This window comes from Heteronotia binoei, chromosome 5 (genome assembly GCF_032191835.1).
Source record: "Heteronotia binoei isolate CCM8104 ecotype False Entrance Well chromosome 5, APGP_CSIRO_Hbin_v1, whole genome shotgun sequence".
NCBI lineage: Eukaryota > Metazoa > Chordata > Lepidosauria > Squamata > Gekkonidae > Heteronotia > Heteronotia binoei.
The window spans coordinates 9,203,047-9,221,679 of NC_083227.1; positions in this window are offsets into that span (position 1 = coordinate 9,203,047).

Below are 18,633 nucleotides of genomic sequence, written 5' to 3' on the forward strand. Positions count from 1 at the left end.
AACCCTCTAGTAGACTGGCCCCATCCCAGCCCTCAGCTTATCAAAACCTGTCCAGTGCAGGGGGATGCGGGGGAGGAGGCACCTGTCCAACCCTTAGGGTAACTAGACTGGGTCAGCTGGGGGGAGGGGCAGCCAAGTTTTTTCCTTTACAGCAGATGACACGTTTGTTCAAGGTATGCCCGGTCGGTGAGGGGAGGCCAGGTGTGGGGGTATGGGGCCCCCATCTCAATGCTCAGCATAGCTAGGCCAAGGAAGAGGTGGAGAGGGGTCCCTGTTCCAACCCTTGGCTTAGCAATGCCCATTGGGCGGGGTGGGGGGAGGGGGCCTCAGGACCAATCCTCAGTTTAGCTAAGCCCATGTAGCTAGGCAACCCATTCCAACCCTTGGAGTAGTTTGGTCCAGGAGGGAGGGAGGGGGAACCCATCCCAACCATCAGCTTATTTAAACCTGTCCAGTGTGTGTGTGTGTGTGTGTGTGTGTGTGTGTGTAAACATCCACCCAAACCCTCAGGGCGACTCAGGGCCAACCAGGTTCCCCGCCCCCCCACTTTGAGGCAGCTGACATGCTTGTTCAAGCTTGATGTGCTTGGTCAGTGCGGGCGTGGAAAGTCTGATCGGTGAGGTGGTGGGGCCCCCATTCCCTCTCTCTCTCTCTCTCTCTCTCGGCTTGGCTTCGCGAACGAAGATTTAAGAAGGGTGCAATAGCCCACGTTTGCTGCAGGCTCGCTGGTGGCTGACAAGACCAATGTGGGACAGGCAGGTCCGGCCACAGCGGCTGCAGGGAAAAGTCTGATTTGGGGTTGGTGCTGTAGCAGTGCGATTCTTCCTCAATCTCCTTTTGTCCTCAAGACCAGCTATGCGTGCGTTCTCAAAGGAAGAGACAGCCTGGTGGATGGTGTGCCTCCATGCTTTGCGATCTGAGGCTAGGTCAGACCACTGGTGATGGTTGATGTGACAGGTGCCAAGGGATTTCTTCAAGGAGTCCTTGTACCTCTTCTTTGGTGCCCCTCTATTTCGATGGCCGGTGGAGAGTTCGCCATACAGGGCAATCTTGGGAAGGCGGTGGTTTTCCATCCTAGAAATATGCCCTGCCCAGCGCAGCTGCGTCTTCAGCAGCAGTGCCTCGATGCTGGAAACCTCTGCCCTCTTGAGGACTTCAGTGTTGGTCACAAAGTCACTCCAGTGGATGTTGAGGATGGTGCGAAGGCAGCGCTGATGAAAGCGCTCAAGGAGTCGCAGGTGATGACGGTATAAAACCCACGATTCGGAGCCGTAGATGAGGGTTGTCATCACAACCGCTTTGTAAACATTGATCTTTGTGCCTTTTTTCAGATGCTTGTTGCTCCACACTCTTTTGTGCAGTCGGCCAAAGGCACGGTTTGCCTTTGCCAGCCTGTTGTCAATCTCCTTGTCGATCTTGGCATCTGAGGAGATGATGCACCCCAGGTAGCTGAACTGCTGGACTGTCTTCAGAACTGATTCACCCACAGTGATGCAGGGAGGGTGATAATCTTCCTGGGGTGCAGGCTGGTGGAGAACGTCTGTCTTCTTCAGACTAACTTCTAGGCCGAATAGCTTGGCAGCCTCTGCAAAGCAGGACGTCATATGCTGCAGAGCTGATGCCGAGTGGGAGACGAGTGCAGCATCATCAGGAAACAGTAGCTCTCGGATGAGTTTTTCCATTGTCTTGGAGTGTGCCTTTAGTCGCCTCAGGTTGAACAGGCTGCCATCGGTGCGATAGCAGATGTATACACCATCGTCATCATCTAGATCTACTACGGCTCTTTGAAGCATCATGCTAAAGAAGATCGTAAAGAGAGTTGGCGCGAGAACGCAGCCTTGCTTTACACCTGTGCCTATTGGGAAGGGCTCCGAGAGGTCGTTGCAGTGTCTGACTTGGCCTCGCTGGTCTTCGTGTAGCTGGATGATCATGCTGAGGAACCTTTGGGGACATCCTAAACGTTCCAAGATTTGCCACAGGCCTTTCCTGCTAACGGTATCGAAAGCTTTGGTAAGGTCGACAAAAGTCACATACAGAGCCTTGTTCTGTTCCCTGCATTTCTCTTGGAGCTGCCTGAGAACAAATACCATGTCAGTGGTGCTCCTGTTAGCTCTGAAGCCGCACTGGCTCTCTGGGAGGAGTTCTTCTGCAATGGTGGGCACCAGTCTGTTCAGGAGTATTCTGGCAAGGATTTTGCCTGCGATGGAGAGCAGGGTTATCCCCCGGTAGTTGGAGCAGTCTGACTTTTCCCCTTTGTTCTTGTATAGGGTGATGATGATTGCATCGCAAAAGTCCTGTGGTAATTTGCCTTGTTCCCAGCAGGTGACAAGTACTTTGTGAAGTGAGCTATGTAGTACTGTGCCCCCATGCTTCCAGATCTCTGGTGGAATTCCATCAACTCCCGCTGCCTTGCCACTTTTCAGTTGCTTGATGGCTTTAACAGTCTCTTCTAGGGTGGGGATCTGATCCAACTCTGTTTTCACCGGTTGAAGTGGGGTGAGGTGGATTGCTGAATCTTGAACTACGCGGTTGGCACTGAAGAGAACCTGAAAATACTCCGACCACCGGTTCAGTATGGATGCCTTGTCTGTGAGGAGCACTTGGCCGTCTGCACTACGCAAGGGACTCTGAGCCTGATATGATGGACCATATACTGCCTTCAGGGCTTCGTAGAACCCTCTTAAATCACCAGTGTCTGCACACAGCTGGGTTCTCTCTGCAAGCTTGGTCCACCACTCGTTCTGAATGTCTCGAAGCTTGCGCTGGAGGTTGCTACATGCAGCGCGAAAGGTTGCTTTTTTCCCAGGACAGGAGGGCTGAGCAAGATGTGCTTGGTAGGCAGATCTCTTTTTTGCCAGTAATTCTTGGATCTCTTGATTGTTCTCATCAAACCAGTCCTTGTTCTTCCTTGTGGAGAACCCGAGGACTTCTTCAGAGATCTGCAGGACGGTAGTTTTTAGGTGTCCCCAGAGTGCTTCTGGAGAAGGGTCTGTGGGGCAACTGGGGTCCTCAATTCTTGACTGGAGTTTTGCCTGGAAGGCAGCTTTAACTTCGGCTGACTGGAGGCTGCCAACCTGAAACTTCCTCCGAGGGATACCTCCTCTCCTGGGTGTGGGTTTAAAGTGAAGACGGAGATTGCAGCGTACAAGACGATGATCCGTATGACATTCTGCGCTGGGCATTACTCGGGTGTGTAAGACATCTTGAAGGTCTCTCTGGCGCACCAGAATGTAGTCGATAAGGTGCCAATGCTTGGACCGTGGGTGCATCCAGGTTGTCTTCAGACTGTTCTTCTGCTGGAAGATAGTGTTGGTGATGGTGAGCTGGTGCTCCATGCAGAATTCTAGCAGGAGGCGCCCGTTGTCATTGCAGTTGCCAATGCCGTGTTTGCCAAGTACTCCTTTCCAGGCTTCCGAGTCTTTACCTACTCTGGCATTGAAGTCGCCAAGGATGATCACCTTGTCCTCTGTAGGGGTCTTCCGTACGAGGTTGCGTAGATCAGCATAGAACTTGTTCTTTTCTGCAGGATCTGCTTGAAGGGTTGGGCCATACACACTGAAGAGTGTTGCATGCTGCTTGTTTTGAAGTGGGAGGCGCATGGACAAGATGCGATCTGAGTGACCTGTTGGCAGGTTTTCGAGTTTGGAGGCAATGGAGTTCCTGACCATGAAGCCAACGCCAGAAAGGCGGCTCTCAGCCTTTGACTTACCCGACCAGTAGAGGGTATAGCCAGCACCGTGTTCTTGAAGACTACCTTCCTCAGGGAAACGGACCTCACTGAGAGCTGCTATGTCGATATTCAACCTGAGAAGTTCGTGGGCAACTAGAGCAGAGCGTCATTCAGGGCGACCACTGCCTACTGTGTCAAGCATGGTTCTGATGTTCCAACACGCAAGCTTTAGTCTTTGCACACTTTGTGAGGCAGGTGCATGCCTTTTCTTTGTTGTTATTTTTCGACCGCAAGTAAGGATGCCCGTTGACCGCGGCTAGCCAACTGGGGTGGGGGAGACGAGCTTTGTTTAGGCCACCTTTTCTAGGCCCCTCTCCGTGTGGAGCAAGCAGTGCTGTCCCTAGATAAGGCTGCTTGGTCGTTCAGGGTGCTGCCGAAAAATGCTTTCGTCTCCGGGTTAGCATCAGGCGACCAATACCCTGAACCGCCTACATGCAGGATCGGGACTGCGGCTTCCAGTGGCACCTTGCCCATCGCTGCAGGACTTGATGCGTTGTGGGTTGTGTGTGTGGATATGCCCTTCAGGCCTGCGCAGAGGAATTATTTAGGTGAAGCGCAGTGTGCGCGGTACTGGCTCCACCCTTTCACCTGGGGGTCATCTGCCATGGCCCAGTAAGCCGGGACGCCGGCAGCGAGTCCTCCAGGTGGTAGGTGTTACATTAACGAGCTCTATCTGCCCGGGTTTGATGTTAGAGTTTTCCTTCTCTTAGGCTGGCGAGGTTGGTGGGCCCAGCCTGCCCATCGGTTATACCGCCGGACATTCGGTCGCACCATGACGTAGCAAACTCTGTGAAAACGGGGGGGACCAGCGAGAAGGTGTTGCTATGGATGCAGTAATGCAGGAGAGGCCATTGCAGTGACCATCTGCCAGGCATAGCCAGACAGTGACCACGCGGCGTTCACTACACCGGGAGAGGAGAGGCTATGTATTGCGCATGCACTTTCCCTTGGGGGGGTAGGATTCCTAGAGGGAGCCCACCCCCCACCCCACCCTGGCCCCCATTCCAATGCTCAGCATAACTATGCCCAGTCTGCCCGAGGAAGGGGCACCCATACCAACCTTCAGCATAGCTAAGCCGATTCAGGAGGGAGAATGGGTCACCATCCTAACCCACAGAGTAATTGAGCCCAGTAAGCGGGGGGGGGGGGGGGGTAACTGGGTTTTTGCTTTTGCAGCAAATAACGACTGATCCAGGTATGTTCAGTCGGTGGGGGGAGGGCTGCTCAGTAGGAGGAGGGGCCCCCATCCCAACCCTCAGCTATGCCTGCTTGGCAGTGGGGGAGCACTGTCCCAATCTTTGACTTAGCTATCCCCGTTTGATAGCTTGGAGGGGAGCCCTGTCCCAGTCTTCAGAATAGCTATGCCCATTTCGCAGGGGAAGTAGGTCACCATCTCAACCCACAGAGTAGTTGGGCCCGGTAAGCTGGAGGGGAGGGGTAACCGGGCTTTTACTTTTGCAGCAAATGATGACTGTTCCAGGTATGTTCAGTTGGTGGTGGGGGGAGGGCTGCTCAGTAGGAGGAGGGAGCCCCATCCTAAATCTCGGCTATGCCCGTTCGGCGGGGGGGGAGGGGGACACTGTCCCAACCCTTGGCTTAGCTATGCCCGTTCAGCAGCTTGGAGGGGGCCCTTGTCCTAATCCCCAGAATCGCTATGCCCGTTCGGCGGGGGGAGTAGGTCACGATCCCAACCCACAGAGTAGTTGGGCCCAGTAAGCTGTGGGGAGGGGTAACCGGGTTTTTGCTTCTGCAGCTAATGACAACTGTTCCAGGTATGCTCGGTCGGTGGGGGGAGGGCTGCTCAGTAGGAGGAAGGAGCCCCATCCTAAATCTCAGCTATGCCCGTTCGGCGGGGGGGAGGGGGACACTGTCCCAACCCTTGGCTTAGCTATTCCCGTTCAGCAGCTTGGAGGGGGCCCTTGTCCTAATCCCCAGAATCGCTATGCCCGTTCGGCGGGGGGAGTAGGTCACGATCCCAACCCACAGAGTAGTTGGGCCCAGTAAGCTGTGGGGAGGGGTAACCGGGTTTTTGCTTCTGCAGCTAATGACAACTGTTCCAGGTATGCTCGGTCGGTGGGGGGAGGGCTGCTCAGTAGGAGGAGGGAGCCCCGTCCTAAATCTCAGCTATGCCCGTTCGGCGGGGGGGAGGGGGACACTGTCCCAACCCTTGGCTTAGCTATGCCCGTTCAGCAGCTTGGAGGGGGCCCTTGTCCTAATCCCCAGAATCGCTATGCCCGTTCGGCGGGGGGAGTAGGTCACGATCCCAACCCACAGAGTAGTTGGGCCCAGTAAGCTGTGGGGAGGGGTAACCGGGTTTTTGCTTTTGCAGCTAATGACAACTGTTCCAGGTATGCTCGGTCGGTGGGGGGAGGGCTGCTCAGTAGGAGGAGGGAGCCCCATCCTAAATCTCAGCTATGCCCGTTCGGCGGGGGGGAGGGGGACACTGTCCCAACCCTTGGCTTAGCTATGCCCGTTCAGCAGCTTGGAGGGGGCCCTTGTCCTAATCCCCAGAATCGCTATGCCCGTTCGGCGGGGGGAGTAGGTCACGATCCCAACCCACAGAGTAGTTGGGCCCAGTAAGCTGTGGGGAGGGGTAACCGGGTTTTTGCTTTTGCAGCTAATGACAACTGTTCCAGGTATGCTCGGTCGGTGGGGGGAGGGCTGCTCAGTAGGAGGAGGGAGCCCCATCCTAAATCTCAGCTATGCCCGTTCGGCGGGGGGGAGGGGGACACTGTCCCAACCCTTGGCTTAGCTATGCCCGTTCAGCAGCTTGGAGGGGGCCCTTGTCCTAATCCCCAGAATCGCTATGCCCGTTCGGCGGGGGGAGTAGGTCACGATCCCAACCCACAGAGTAGTTGGGCCCAGTAAGCTGTGGGGAGGGGTAACCGGGTTTTTGCTTCTGCAGCTAATGACAACTGTTCCAGGTATGCTCGGTCGGTGGGGGGAGGGCTGCTCAGTAGGAGGAGGGAGCCCCATCCTAAATCTCAGCTATGCCCGTTCGGCGGGGGGGAGGGGGACACTGTCCCAACCCTTGGCTTAGCTATTCCCGTTCAGCAGCTTGGAGGGGGCCCTTGTCCTAATCCCCAGAATCGCTATGCCCGTTCGGCGGGGGGAGTAGGTCACGATCCCAACCCACAGAGTAGTTGGGCCCAGTAAGCTGTGGGGAGGGGTAACCGGGTTTTTGCTTCTGCAGCTAATGACAACTGTTCCAGGTATGCTCGGTCGGTGGGGGGAGGGCTGCTCAGTAGGAGGAGGGAGCCCCGTCCTAAATCTCAGCTATGCCCGTTCGGCGGGGGGGAGGGGGACACTGTCCCAACCCTTGGCTTAGCTATGCCCGTTCAGCAGCTTGGAGGGGGCCCTTGTCCTAATCCCCAGAATCGCTATGCCCGTTCGGCGGGGGGAGTAGGTCACGATCCCAACCCACAGAGTAGTTGGGCCCAGTAAGCTGTGGGGAGGGGTAACCGGGTTTTTGCTTTTGCAGCTAATGACAACTGTTCCAGGTATGCTCGGTCGGTGGGGGGAGGGCTGCTCAGTAGGAGGAGGGAGCCCCATCCTAAATCTCAGCTATGCCCGTTCGGCGGGGGGGAGGGGGACACTGTCCCAACCCTTGGCTTAGCTATGCCCGTTCAGCAGCTTGGAGGGGGCCCTTGTCCTAATCCCCAGAATCGCTATGCCCGTTCGGCGGGGGGAGTAGGTCACGATCCCAACCCACAGAGTAGTTGGGCCCAGTAAGCTGTGGGGAGGGGTAACCGGGTTTTTGCTTTTGCAGCTAATGACAACTGTTCCAGGTATGCTCGGTCGGTGGGGGGAGGGCTGCTCAGTAGGAGGAGGGAGCCCCATCCTAAATCTCAGCTATGCCCGTTCGGCGGGGGGGAGGGGGACACTGTCCCAACCCTTGGCTTAGCTATGCCCGTTCAGCAGCTTGGAGGGGGCCCTTGTCCTAATCCCCAGAATCGCTATGCCCGTTCGGCGGGGGGAGTAGGTCACGATCCCAACCCACAGAGTAGTTGGGCCTAGTAAGCTGTGGGGAGGGGTAACCGGGTTTTTGCTTTTGCAGCTAATGACAACTGTTCCAGGTATGCTCGGTCGGTGTGGGGGAGGGCTGGTCAGGAGTAGGAGGAGGGGCCCCCATTGCAACCCTCAGCCATGCCTGCTCAGCGGGGGGGGGGGGACATCATGCCAACCCTTGGCTTAGTTATGCCCATTTGGTGGGCGGGGGCCACCGTCCCAACCCTTGACTTAGCTATGCCCTTTTGATAGCTTGGAGGGGGCCCTTGTCCCAACCCTCAGAATAGCTATGCCCGCTTGGCAGGGGGAGGGGGTCACCATCGCAACCCATAGAGTTGTTGGGCCCAGTAAGCTGTGCGGGGAGGGGTAACTGGGTTTTTGCCTTTGCAGCAAACAACATGATTGTTCCAGGTATGCTCGATCGGTGTGGGGGAGGGCTGGTCAGTAGGAGGAGGGCCCTCCATCCCAACCCTCAGCTATCCCTGTTCGGCAGGGGGAGGGAGATACCATCCCTATCCCAAGCACTAGGGAGGGAAGAGAGAACCATCCCAAACCTCAGCTTATCTAAATCTGTCCAGTGTGTGTGTGTGTTGGGGTGGGGTGGAGGAAGCACCTGTCCCAACCATTTGGTGGGGGGAGGGGTCCACCATTTCAACCCTCAGCATAGCTATGCCCAGTCAGCGATGGGAAGGGGGCACCCGCCCTATACCTCAGCTTAGGTACACCCCATCAGCACAGGTGAAGGGGGGGCCCATCCCAATTCCCAGTTTTTCTGTGCCCGTTCGGTGGGCTGGGGGTAGAGGGGACCATTGACCCAACCTACAGCTTAGCTAGGCCCGGTCGGCGAGGGGGTGCGGGCACCAATACCAACCCTCAGCTTAGCTAGTCCCAAGAGTTTCTAGTCTTGTATCTATTGATAGTGAACCTCCAAACTGAGCATATGTAGGCTTGCCTGGCCATTGAGGATGAACCTCCAAACATGATGCCCGTTCAGCAAGTGGAGAGGGTCACCACCATCCCAACCCACAGGGTAGTTGGGTCCACGAAGCGGAGGTGGGTGGGAGGGAGGGCTAACCAGGTTTTTGCCTTTGCAGCAAACGGCACAGTTGTTATTGAGCACAAACGTCTAAATCAGATGCTGCTAGCTTTGTGTGGCTATTAAGAGGGACAGCAGCGCAGATGAGAAGAGGGCAGAGAATGAGCGGCTTTTTCACGCCATTCCTTCTGCAGAGCTCCCCGCCCTTCCCTAGCTGTGGCAACCATGTGAGATTAGCTGGTCGCTTCGGGGCCAAGCAGGAATTTTTTGGGTCCCTATCCAATTGGCTGGGATCAGAGACCTTTTTTCGCCTGCTTCACATTTGTTGCTGTAGGGTCGGGTTATAGAAAGAGGTCCAGAGGGATTGTCAGCGTTTGTGCAAGTGAGGGACTTGCTGCTTCTTTAACGGGCAAGCAGCCTGCAGCATCCGCAGATGCGGCACTGAAGCCAGCCATTTGTGGTTTCTTGGTCCCTGAGGGCTGGCGAGGGTTTACCTCAGCGCTTGGACCTCAACGCTTGAGAGGATTGTCCAAATGCTGGCAAATCCAAGGGTTAGCCTCTTAGGGAGCCCTCCCTATACAGGGAGTCCTTTTAATATTCACTAAGTTGAGATTTCTGTGAATAAATCCTAGTTAAATTTATGCCATTTTGTCTGGTGTCTTCATTTCTGGGTATGGTAGCAATTGACTTTGAGGGTAAAACATCTGGATGCGAAAGCCGAGAAAGGAAGCTCTGGTCCAGATAACAAGAAGGGAGCAGATGATGTAGGAGAGCTGGTGAGGTGGAATTGAGAGCATATTAGGAGAGTCTGGATGAAATAAAGGATTGCTTTGGGAGTAAAGTCTGGATGATAATTCATAAAATTAAAAAAAACACACTAGAAGAATCTTAAAAGCAGCAAGGGAGAAGATGTGATCTGATTCTGACTCAAATAGTTAATCTCCCCGATGGATTCATGTTATTTGGCTGCAACTGAAAGAGAAGCCGCTTTTTGAATCCCAACAAAGTTGGCTACAGAAAAGAAGCTGCTGTGATATTCGTGGTATATGGAGCAGAGGCCCATGCGTGGCTCTTAGCCACAGGGTATCGATGGAACTCTCTGTCTGGGGCAGTGATGCTCTGTATTCTTGGTGTTTTGGAGGGGCAATAGCGGGAGGGCTTCTAGTGTCCTGGCCCCATTGATGGACCTCCTGATGGTGCTTGGGTTTTTGTTTTGTTTTTTGGCCACTGTGTGACACAAGAGTGTTGGACTGGATGTGCCATTGGCCTGAACCAACATGGTTTCTCTTATGTTCTTATCTTTATACCACTCCTTCATACAATTTAGAACAGTGTATACGACAAATCGAGGCCCTTTAGATCTGTTGCGAGCCATCAGGCAGGAGTGGGCTAAAGGGACTGTTGCTCTGACTTGGTATAAAGCAATTCCATATGACGTTGCATATGTTTTTTTCAGGAAACCACCATAATATCTTACCGTTGCCAAGTTCTAGATGGGGCCTGAAGGTCTCCCAAAATTGCCACTCGTCTCCAGACTGCAAAGATCAGTTCCCTTGAAGAACTTTATGACATTATACTCCACTGAGGCCCCTCCCTAGGCTCTACTCCCAAATCTCTAGGAATTCCCCAACTCAGAACCGGTGACTCTGCCATGTCTTGTTGGGAACACAGAGTACAGTTCACGGATGCCTTCTGTTTCTCTTGCAAACAGCACAACCATGCCGTGGTTCCACTCAGTTCTAAGCGCTTTGTGATCTCCAAAGGATCTCTCTCTCTCTCTCTCGGCTTGACTTCGCGAACGAAGATTTAAGAAGGGTGCAGTAGTCCACGTCTGCTGCAGGCTCGCTGGTGGCTGACAAGACCAATGCGGAACAGGCAGATCCGGCCACAGTGGCTGCAGGGAAAAGTCTGATTTGGGGTTGGTGCTGTAGCAGTGCGATTCTTCCTCAATCTCCTTTTGTCCTCAAGACCAGCTATGCGTGCGTTCTCAAAGGAAGAGACAGCCTGGTGGATGGTGTGCCTCCATGCTTTGCGATCTGAGGCTAGGTCAGACCACTGGTGATGGTTGATGCGACAGGTGCCAAGGGATTTCTTCAAGGAGTCCTTGTACCTCTTCTTTGGTGCCCCTCTATTTCGATGGCCGGTGGAGAGTTCGCCATACAGAGCAATCTTGGGAAGGCGGTGGTTTTCCATCCTAGAAATATGCCCTGCCCAGCGCAGCTGCGTCTTCAACAGCAGTGCTTCGATGCTTGTAACCTCTGCCCTCTTGAGGACTTCAGTGTTGGTCACAAAGTCACTCCAGTGGATGTTGAGGATGGTGCGAAGGCAGCGCTGATGAAAGCGCTCAAGGAGTCGCAGGTGATGACGGTATAAAACCCACGATTCGGAGCCGTAGATGAGGGTTGTCAACACAACCGCTTTGTAAACACTGATCTTTGTGCCTTTTTTCAGATGCTTGTTGCTCCATACTCTTTTGTGCAGTCGGCCAAATGCACGGTTTGCCTTTGCCAGCCTGTTGTCAATCTCCTTGTCGATCTTGGCATCTGAGGAGATGATGCACCCCAGGTAGCTGAACTGCTGGACTGTCTTCAGTACTGATTCACCCACAGTGATGCAGGGAGGGTGATAGTCTTCCTGGGGTGCAGGCTGGTGGAGAACTTCTGTCTTCTTCAGACTAACTTCTAGGCCGAATAGCTTGGCAGCCTCTGCAAAGCAGGACGTCATATGCTGCAGAGCTGATACCGAGTGGGAGACGGTATCATATGAATATGGGATCATATGAATAATATATAGTGTCAGTAGTTGCTTTGTGATGAACAGCAGCTGCAGAAGCAACAGCTTTATAGATAGACATTTGACCTATCAAGGTCACTGCTGCCTAGCCTGACTGACGCTGTTCTCCAAGATCTTCACATCACCTGCTATCTGATCCTTCTAGGTGGAGAAGCCCAGTATTGAACCTGTGATCTTCTTCATGGAAACCACATGTTCTGCCATTTTCTCATTTTTAAAAAAAGGCACGAAAGCTGGGGGGGGGGGGAACCTCTACAGTTCAGAAATCCTTGACCTGGATAGCCCTAGGCAAGCCCGATTTAATCAGATCTCAGAAGCTAAGCAGGGTCAACTGTGGTTAGTACTTGGATGGGAGACTTCCTTGCAATACCCAGTCAAGAGGAAAGGGGCAGGCTCTGTTCAGCCTAGGTTTGCCAGGTCTTACCTGGCTGCCAGCAGGGGGACCTCCCTTAGTGCCATAGAGTTTTATACTATATATATATATATATGGTGACATCATTGTGCTGGGTATGTCAGGCACCATCTTTGGGGGCGAGGCTCCCCCACCAGCCAATCCTGTGCTGGTGAGTTGGAGGCCCTGAGATCAGGGGAACCCACCCCCCCCCCCCCCGTGGGAGGTGGGGAACTCTAATTCAGCCACCTCTCTGAATATTCTCCAGGTCCCCAGTAGGGGTCAGTCGTCAGAGGCTGACAGGACTTCCAGGTGCACACACACACACACACATGCACACTAAATATACAAAAATGCCAAAAGAAAGAAATCCCGAGTAGGAAATCCTAAGCATGAAAAGACTCATGGATCCTTCAGCGGGCTATTCCAGCTGTACGCTTCTAGTTTTCTGATGTATATTTATGTGTCCACACCTTGCTAAACAACATCTGTGTCCTTAAAGTTGCTCAAGTGTCCTACAGCAAAATTATGTTATGTTTCCATATCAACAATAGTTTATAGAATGTTTTGTCTCATGCTAGCACACCCAGTTTAGCAAACCCAGAAGCAAGACATTTACTGAGTCACATAACAAGGGGAAAAATGGTAAATGCATGCGTCCCTGCTCCAAGCTATCTATCATATGTCCTGTTTTCATGCTTTGCCTTGTAAATGAACACAACATTAAGATGCATATTAGGACCCAGACGCTGGACATGGTGCTTAAATGAAGCTGTAGGCTCTGTAAAAGAGCCCCATGGCGCAGAGTGGTAGAGCTGCAGTATTGCAGTCCAAGCTCTCTGCTCACAACCTGAGTTCAATCTCGGCGGAAGCTGGGTTCAGGTAGCTGGCTCAAGGTCGACTCAGCCTTCCATCCTTCCAAGGTCAGTAAAACGAGTACCCAGCTTGCTGGGGAGGGGGAGTGTAGATGACTGAGGAAGGCAATGGCAAACCACCCTGTAAAAAAGTCTGCCGTGAATATGTCATGATATGACGTCACCCCAGAATCAGAAATGACTGGTGCATGCACAGGGGACTAACTTTTGCCTTTTTAGGCTCTGTAAATGCACCAAAAATAAACATCTTGTTAAAACCTGGCCCTCATATCCCCAAAAGCCTTAAGAGCAGAGAACTGCAGCTGCACTGGTTTTATTTTGTTTTGAAAATATATCCTTCCATTCAGCCTCAAACACTGCACTCAAGGTGGATGAAATGGAGCCTATGCCTATGACTAGCCTGTAGATTTCCTAAACGTGGGAGTGACAAGGACCGCTAATAGAAAACCACAGACAGGGTCCTGCGTTGCATCTGTCAGGCATAAACACATCCCTTTTGATTCAGTACACAGCACGCAGCAGTGCAACAGTGCCAAGCAGAGAGGTCAAATGATGCTTTGTTTGAGGCACCTGCATCAAAATGTGCAAAGTAACTAAACAGCTGTGTTTTGCCAGCTGACAGTTGTTGTTCCACTCTAACTTGCTTCATAGAAATTGCTTTCTGCTTAAGGCGTTCCTGGAAAACCAGCCAGCGGGAGACCCAAGATGTTGCACCGGTGGTTTCATGTTGGTTTGTGTGGTCCGTTGGCTCCAAGCCAAACCAGTTTTAACTTCAGATCTGAAGCTAGTCTGAAGTTCCCCCATGATTCCGGGCCTGACAGAAGCCATCCTGTGCAAATTGAGTGGAGGTAATATGGCTGTGTGGCTGCTACTCCTACGGTCCCTTTCTTCCAATCTTCCAAAGCGGAGAAAGAATTTCACTCCCAGCTTGATGCAGATGCCCATCTTTCTTTGTGGGGACTCTGGCCAGTATAAAGGGACCCACTATGGCCCTAGAGAAACCTATGGGCATGACGCTAACAAGGGGGAACATGTACCATACCTTTAGGAGGGTGAAAACGACACACATTGTGGCGGATGCGCTGAGTAAGTGGTGGATGGGCTTAGCTAAAAAGCCGGTCTCAGCTTCTCTGGTTATATTGGAATGGCTCTGTTTTATTGCTTTTCCTTCAAGTTCCATCAGGAGAGACAGGTGTATTATTATTATTGGGAGAGAGGTGTATTATTAGTTTTGGGGATAGGGTTGCCAATCCCCAGGTGGGGGGCAGGGGATCCCCCGGTTTGGAGGCCCTCCCCCCGCTTCAGGGTCGTCAGAAAGCGGTGGGAGGGGAGGGAAATGTCTGCTGGGAACTCTATTATTCCCTATGGAGATTTATTCCCATAGAAAATCATGGAGAATTGATCTGCAGGTATCTGGGGCTCTGGGGGGGCTGATTTTTGGGGTAGAGGCACCAATTTTTCAGTATTGCATCTAGTCCCTCTCCCCAAAATATCCCCCCCCCCCCAGTTTCAAAAAGATTGGACCAGGGGGTCCAATTCTATGAGCCTCAAAAGAAGGTGCCCCTATCTTTCATTATTTCCCGTGGAAGGAAGGAATTGAAAAGGTGTGCTGTCCCTTTACATGTGAGGGCCAGAACTCCCTTTGGAGTTCAATTATGCTTGTCACAGCCTTGATCTTGGCTCCACCCCTAGTTTCCTGGCTCCACCCCCAAAGTCTCCTGGCTCCACCCCCAATGTCCCCAGATATTTATTGAATTGGACTTGGCAACCCTACACGAAAAGGAACCCCCCAGTTCATGGGAGAGCAATGCCCAGAAGCAAGACTTCTAACGTCTTCAGTCTCCATGCCAATTAATCTCTGTTTAATCATGGCCAAAACATGCTTCTCTGAAAAAAGGGTCAGATCATCGATGTGATTTTCTCTTCAGTGCGGGTCTGGGACTACTCCGTTTAGAAAACAGACAATTAAGGGCGGGCCTGATGGCGGTTTATAAAATTATGCAGGGGGTGAAGAAAGTTGACAGAAAGACATCCCCCCCCCCCCAAAAAAAGACCCCTATTAGACCTTCTGGGAATCCAATGAACCTGACGGGCAGTAGACTGAGGCTGGGCAAAAGGAAACACTCCTTTAAACAGCAAGCGATTAAAATGTGGAATTTGCTGCCAGAGGATGTAGTGAGGGCCGCAGGCAGACACAGCTTTAAAGAAGGATTATGCAGATTCATGGAGGAGAGGGCTAATAATGTCTACTAGGCAGCGTCATTAAAGGGAACCTCCATGTTCAGACACAGTCAGCCTTGGAATCCTGGGGTGCCGGGAGGCACTATCTAAGGAAGACCACAGAAGCAGTCGCTCACCTTAGCAACGAGAGGATTGCCGTGGATGGCCAACTCTTCCCCCTTGTGCAAAATGCAGCTTTCAACCGCCTGCTGCAACACCTGGCTCTTTGGCACTCCATCCCCTTGCAAAAGACCCTAAGCCAATCCACCAAGCCCCACTCCATGATGGTGACGGTCAAGGTTCTCTCAACGCCTGCACGTCCCTCGGGCAGCCTGAGACAGCTGCCTGGAGCACGGCTCCAGAAGGAGAAGGAAATTGTTCGATCGGTGGCAACTGCCACGGGGCTTCCAGCCTCCGCGTGCACGTCTACTGGTCGCTCGTCGTCACTCCGTCCCTCCTGTCTGTGCTCCCAAGCACATGCGAGGGATGGAGAGCCAGCACACCTGCATGCACTGAGCCTGGAAGCTCCATGGCAGCAGCCGCCGAGCTCACCCTCGCCCAGGAGGTGAGGGGCGGTGGAGGCACCTGGCCTGAGGCAGCAGCCTTGTACAGGGTCACTAGCGCCGAGGGTGGACTCTCCCTTGTAGTTCAAGGCAACTTACAATAATAAACATTTCCAGCTGGAACCTAAAACACAATAGCGCTCTCCTCGCTCCCTTAAGATAGAACTGAGATCCAATCCCCCATAAGAGCCCTAAAACCAGCAGGCCTTGCAGCCCCTCCTGAAGATCTCTGAGGGGGGCCCCACCCCCACCTCTTTGGGGAGCCCCGCCCACAGAGGCAGAGCCATGATGGAAAAGGCCCAGGCCCTGGTAAGTCCTTGGGAGGTTTTTTAACAGACGCTAGATGGCCATCTGACAGCAATGAAGATCCTGTAAATTCAGGGGGAGGTTTTTGTGGGTTTCCTGCATTGTGCAGGGGATTGGACTAGATGACTCTGGAGGTCCCTTCCAACTCTAGGATTCTAAGTGGCAGACCGGCTGTGTGTGCCAAAATATCAGCATTTGGGATCGTGAGAATCCTTCTGGCCTATGATTTGGGGGTGCTGATTCAGCTCTCCAAATTTAAAGGGACTGTTCCTTTAGATGACTCCCTTCTCCAAACCATGCGACTCCAGGGCGAATGAACCGTGTCTTCACAGGGTTGCCACTAAAATTTTATTTTTCATTTGCCCCACCAACATTTGTCAATTCCCCTGACCACCATTCAACTATAACCGCAAGTTAAAAAGCGAATAGGTCATGTCATGTTGCATTAATGCAAGGCTTAATGAAATGTTCTACTCCAGAACTACAGAAATCTCAACTGCAAAAATATTTGTCAAAGTAAGAGATTTAATATCAGCTTCTTTCAACATTAACTGCAGCAACATCTGTTTTGCAATTGCACCAATTATTGCACCAAGACACAAACTGCAATTCTGAATGCTAACAAGTAGGAACTTTCCAAACCTGGGAAAGTTTCACTTTCACTTTCTAATTTCACAAAGCGTAATGAGCAGATCAGTAGAAAGGAAAGAGGTGGGGTTTCTGCAATCTAGAGAAGCAGACAACCCTCATTTGCAACCTTTATGGATGGGAGAAGTCAGGAGACAGGGTGAGAGAGTTGGTACTCTACAAACTCCAGCAGGAACAAGCAATCACATTTGCAAAATTTACTTTGCATGGTGCAGAGTAGAAAGCGCTAGTTGTCCGTGAAATCCAACAGTGGCAAAACTCATTTGCAACTCTGTGCTGGGTTTAGCAGGAGACAAAACATCCATTCCATACCCAAGCATGACCCCCAAAACATGTTTCTCTTTATATGTAAGTTAAATGCAATACTAGCAGGTAGGGACGAAAACAGTTAGATGTTTAAAGTTTTTATATTGCTAAATGTTTAAACTAGCATTGCTTTGCAAATGCTGCAGGCAGACCTGGGAAATCATGCAGGGACAGAGCTCAACAAACACATGAGGCTGGTTGCTGGGGGTGGAGCTGAGAAAAAGGTGGAGCTGGGAAAGGACATCGAGTTTTACTTGTATTCTGCTCCTTCTCTATTCCAGCTGCCACAAGAACAGATCATGTTCTTACAGCAGCCGGTCAAAAATCCACAGCTTAAATATATTTTAATCACAATTTCCCTGACTTTCCCTGAGCAATTTCCGTTTCCCTGACTTTCCAGAAAGTGGCAACCCTGCTTCAGAGCTCGCTTCCATGGAGTTCTGTGGCTTGGAGAAGGAAGGGGTTTAGAGGGACGGTCCCTTCGAGAGCCTTCCCCAACCCCCTTCACTGAGAAAAATGGAGGAAGAGGGCACCTTCTTCTTTAGGTCCCATGAATAGATCCCCCTGGTCCAATCTTTCGTAAATTTAGGGCGGGAGGGTTGAGAAGAGGCACAATCTGCAGCAGAGCAAATTCGGTGCCAGTACCTTAAAAACCAACCCTTCCCCCACAGTGCCAGATAGCCCTGGATCAGGTCTGCATCGTACTTGAAGGGGCCACTGAATTTACTGCGTTCTTGGGTTCCTATCTTGGGTGGACTCTTCGATTCTAGAAAAGAGATTAGCTGATTTTCAGACTGGGAGATCCCATTGCCCATCCTTGTTTTCTTCTCTGGGATCTTTTTTGGATTTTGAACATGGCTAATGCTCTTTCCACAGTCCGAGCACTTATAACATTTATTTGACAGGCAGCTTACAATAACATCTTTATAAATGATTTGGATGAAGGAACAGAGGGAATGCTTATTAAATCTGCTGATATTAAATTGGGAGGAGTTGCAAATACAATAGAAGACAGAAACAGGATACAGGATGACCCTGACAGGCTGGAAAACTGCGCTAAAACCAATAAAATGAATTTTATTCTTTATTCTTTTAATCTTTTGAACATTGTCACACTTTCTGAATCCCTTTTCAACATTTTCTCCCCATGTGTGGGATCATTGATTCAGCTGAAGAGCACCACTCTAAATGAATCTTCTCTCACACTGCGAGCACTCAAAAGGTTTCTCCCATTTGGATTCTCCAATGCAGTAGTCTGTCCTCGCTTCTTCTGGGGCCTGTCCCATCGCTTGCTCCCCTTACCCTCATCGGGCTGCGTGGGAAAACAGCTGCCACTGCAGTAAAGGAGGCTGATGGGCCAACAGCAAATTTGGTGCCAGTACCTTAAAAACCAATGCCTCCCGCAGAGCGCCAGATAGCCCTGGATCAGTTCTGCATTGTACCCGAAGGGGCCACTGAATTTACTGAGTTCTTGGGTTAGGGGACACAACCTGTTTCTTTCCTACTGCCAGAATGCTTTCGGCTTCAACGTGGGAAGACCTCAAAAAGCTCACAGCAGGCTGAACTATGAAGGGATTAGGGTTGAGAAATGCCTCTCTAGAACTGCTTCTCAGATAAAAATGTTTGTGAATTAAGGTTGCTGGCTGGTTACACTATATTAACTCCAGAAGCAGAGAGGCTGTAGATGTCTGTTACCTCAAATTTTCTATTCCTTCATAGGCTCTGGGAAAGGAACTGTTTTTGCCAGATTTGAAGAT